Here is a 4,907-nt window from a genome sequence, read left to right as displayed (position 1 = left end):
TTACTTAATTTTTTTAACTCCAAAGAATACTTTTATTTATATTATTGTATTTTTTGGAGCACCGCGCGAATTTAAATCTAATTATTAGTGATTGTTCACTTATTGTAAATCATTACATAAGGGAGATTGTAGATTTAACTCTCATTTCCTTCACTATATATCTAATTTTTATAAACTATGTGTGATATATAAAGTGCGAGTAAAATAAGGTAGGGTACACCCTAAACCCGTATCCTACCTTACCCATGGACATATTCGGACCATACTCTATCCTATTCGTAGCGAGTCGAGTAGCCTACCTTATCCGAATGAGTTGAACCGGATTGAATATCCGTGAATAGGGTATGAATTGTCAGCCGTGTTTAGAGTGCCTTCACTTTTTGTTAGAATGTAATGATAATATGATATATTGATCATATTCAATGGTATAACCACTCATAATGGGACACGTCATTCTACCAGTTATATATTTTATTAAGAAAAATATAGGGTACTAATATATTATTTGCCAACTTCTGTCAATTCTTATTTATAATTGTGTTTTATGAAAGTGTGTTTGTGGATGTGTCTAATAATTAATATATTTTAAATACATATATAAAGAGACACATCGAGAAAATATATCTATAAAGACACTTCTATTAAACATAGCTATAAAAAAGACATTTTTATTAGACACATCCACAAACACACTTCTATAAAATACAATTATAAATAAGAGTTGGCAGATATGTTGTTGGTAACGTAGCAGAACCGATTTTATTATTATATATTGTGTTGGCAGCAACATGAAAGTTGACTTGAGTTGAAAATTAGAAAAGAAGGATGTGGTTGATGAGCAGAAAAGGAGGATCTGGATTTTCATCATCTTCCACTGCAGAGCAAGTTACTCATGGCATTGATGCCACTGGCCCCACTACTATTGTCACAGGTTTCTGTTTTCCTTAACGTTTTTTGTTATGTTCTATATTTATTAGAGATATAATTATTTATTTGTTTAACTTAAATATTTGTTAAAAATTATATTCTGATATGATATTAAAATTTTTATGACTTAAAATTTAGAATTTGATTCTTATTTAAAGCAAATAATTAGAGAAAAAAAAAACTGCCTATACAACAATTCATGCCTACTCCTATCAGTATTATACTATTATATCATCAGATAATGACCTCAAATGTGCATTTTGGTTGCTGTTGGGCATTCTAATACAGGGGCAACCAGTGGTATTGGTGCTGAAACTGCTCGTCTTCTTGCTCTGCATGGCGTGCATGTGATTATGGGGTCAGAAATATGAATGCTGCCCAATATGTCAAAGAAGCAATACTTAAGGAGATTCCCTCAGGCAAGATCGATGTTATGGAGTTGGATCTTAGCTCAATGGAATTTGTTCGGAAATTCGCATCGGAGTTTAATTCCTCTGGTATATCCTAATGTAAGAAGAGTACTTTGTAATTTGGTATGAAAAATAATAGGATATTAATATATTATTTGTCAATTTATTATTAATAATAATTAATTATTATATTTTAATTACAATTAATATTGATATATATAAAAAGACACATTTATTAAAAATAGTTATAAAAAGGATATTTTTATTAGACACATTTATAAAGATATTTTTATTAAAAACACAGTTATAAATAAGAGTTGATAGAAGGTGATAGAATCCTTATTAACTACGTAGCAAAATTGATTTGGTATTCATTGTCTTTGTCAATGCACTTATGACATGTTTCAATCTTTCAATTATATTTTCAGTTTAGTCACGCCTTTGTGGTTTGTTTGCTGCTTGTGTTTCTAAGAAACAGTGCAGGAATTCTTCCGACACCAGAGAATTTTGTTTGTGATGGATCGGAGTGTCCTGCTCTATAGAATCCATTCATGCATTGATCTTCTGCAGCATTTCCTGCAGCAAGCGACACAGGTTTTTGAATTGGTCAAATTGCGATTCCATCACATCTAATCTCCCTTTAAATCGGTGAAATTGTTTAAGGAAGGAGTGATAGAACACGAATTGTTTAAGGAATGAGTGGTGGAGTACGAATTGTTCTTGAACAATTACAGAAATATAAAAAAATATTCATTTAATATGAAAAAAAAACATCATAATGCATAACAAAAAAAATATCCAATTATATTTTGGCAAAAATAATTAGATATCTATAAAATTTAAAAAAAATTATAAATTTTTAAAGAAATAGAGACATTCACATTTGCAATACAAAAAAATTCGAAAAATATATAAAAGAACATTCATTTAGTATAAAAAAAATATTCTGATACTAGCAAAAAAAATTCATATATATTAACTTATTTTTATTAAGATGAGTTTTAAGGTCCAATCTATTAAAAAGTTAGCAGAAATTGGCTGAATCCTCTCTTAGTTCCCAACGGAATTGGTTAAAATATTATATTTTATGGAAATTTTTTTAAGACATTTATTGAGCCACTATATTATATATATAGCACATAATTTTTTTGGTATTATAGCAGTATTTAAATATACCATAAATACGAAACATTAGAAATATTTTTATAATCTACTATTGAAATTTGACTTTTACTATATTTTAAATAAAAAAAAGAAAAATAAAAAAATAGACATAAGAATAAGTTTCAAATATATCTAGCAATTTTTTAAAAGGAATGTTAAAAGATCAGTAGAATTTATTATTTTTTATCAGTAGTTAATTATCAATGTTTAAAAAAGTAGACTAAAAATATATTGTTAGATTACTAAATTAAAAGAAATAAATTAATAACTAAAAATGGTGGCCAAAAACAATAAATTCTGATGTTCTTTGAATATTTCTTATTCCTTAATTCAAAAGATAAAAGATGAATGGATAATCCAGCCATTTTATTAATAGGGGTGAACGCAGATAGGAACGGATATGGCCAAAATCTTGATCCGGTCCACACTAAAATTATTGGATCGGATTTAATATCTGCAACTTTTTAGTTTGGATCCGATCCGCACATGTGTGGATCGGATCAGATTTTGGATATATCTACAAAATATATAAATATTTTAAAAATTTTATTTTTATTTAAAAGATATCTTTTCTACTCTTTTAAACATGTTTACTCTTAAAATATTATTAAACATACTTTTCTTAAATAATAAAAATAAAATTATATATATATATATATATATATATATATATATATATATATATGATCATTATTAATTGAAATAAAACATAAAAATAATATTTACTTATTTATTTTTACGGATCTGCAGATACCTACATAAAATTCGCAATCAAATTCAATATTCTTGCGGATTGGATCAATATCCGTAATTTTTAGTTTAGATTCAAATAAATACCACGAATTATGCGTATCATATTCGATCTATGAACACCACTATTTATTGATCACGCTAATTCTTTTCCTCACAAAAATTAGGTGAATTGAATTTTTGTGTTTTGTTTTCAGATGTAAACATTATTTTCCACATTATTTTCTTTTTAAATACTTCTAGAAAATAAAAAATTTTATTGAAAAATAAAGGATCCCACCTAAAACTCCTTGAAACTAAATTGGAGATAGGTACTCTACTGATGATCTCATTGATGAGTTAATTTCATGGATAAATCCCAGAGTTTCTTGGCCATAAGAGTGTCAGTTCCATGGGTGCTTGGCTTGGACACATTACAATCTGAGAAATATTGGCCACTAATTCCCCTCACTTGTGGATGCAATGCTACATAGCATGTTGTTGCTGCTCCCTACAATAACTCCCAAATCCAAGATTAATTAGATAATTAAGGTTTAATACTTGATGAAATTTATTTAAAAGAGAACTTAGCTTTAATTTTCTTAGAGAGTTAATTGACCATGTTGAAAATCTTGAGGAGTGCTAGGGGCAGCATTTTTGTTAAATTTTAGCCAACATTTAACCATCAAAAGAAAATTGAATGATTCTATACCATTAGATGCAATCTCACACCATTAAAAATATCATTGATGGCTAATTAATGACTAAAAACTATAAAATCTGCTGGCCCTTTAGACTTTCTCAAAAATCTTTTCACCAATTGTTAATAAAGTTTAGAGTGCCAAATAAAGTTGCATATTTAAAAATACTTAGTAGTCCATTTATTTTTGTTAATGTAGGACTGTAAATTAAAATTATAACCATGTTACGGGTACATCAAGATCAGTCATTAAAATCAATTACTAATATAAAATACATTTTGAAATACAAAATACATAAAAATAAGTTAAACAATATATGTATTTATACATAAATACATGATAACTAATTTTGGTAATTAATTTTTAATGTATAAATAGTATATTTGTTAAAATTAAAGGAATAAAATACAAGTAACTGTTTGTAAACTCTTATTTGTTTCTTGTTTTCTTCTACCCATATTGCCCCTGAACTTCATTTAGACCTTAATGGCTTAAATAATTAAATGTAACTTACTTGCTGGAGGGTTTTAATCTCATATTTCCCAAGAGAATTAATTAGCTCTGCATGAATCAAACAAAACATAGTAACATAAATTTTGCAATAATATAGGGTGTTGGATTATGTAGAATATTTCATTATTTAGGATCATAAATAATGCAATTTACAGAATTCTATGACAGAACACAAGCAATGTGGTAGTTAGTAGTTACCGGGTGGTATAGAGTCAACAAGATGAGGATCTAAAATATTGGTGACAATAGCTCCCGGATGAAGAGAATTAGCAGTTATATCTACCCCTTCTTCCTGATCAAGATGCAAAAATTGATATTAAATACATCAAACAAACACAGAGATATTAGAGTCTTTTCTATATTTTGCATAAAATTTGCATAGATTTTTTATGATAAAATTATTTATATAGATCAACAGAGATGGAATTTTACATTTTTCAATTATAAAAATTATAATATTACA

At 27.3% G+C, this 4,907-nt stretch overlaps 1 pseudogene; it reads right to left on the bottom strand.

Moving 5' to 3' along the window:
- Positions 3,387-4,907, bottom strand: part of LOC107644862 — a 3,401-nt pseudogene continuing 1,880 nt past the window's right edge.

The sequence above is a fragment of the Arachis ipaensis genome, chromosome B05 (genome assembly GCF_000816755.2).
Source record: "Arachis ipaensis cultivar K30076 chromosome B05, Araip1.1, whole genome shotgun sequence".
NCBI lineage: Eukaryota > Viridiplantae > Streptophyta > Magnoliopsida > Fabales > Fabaceae > Arachis > Arachis ipaensis.
The sequence above is the reverse complement of the archived record's forward strand: the minus strand, read 5'-3'. Positions and strand labels throughout refer to the sequence as shown.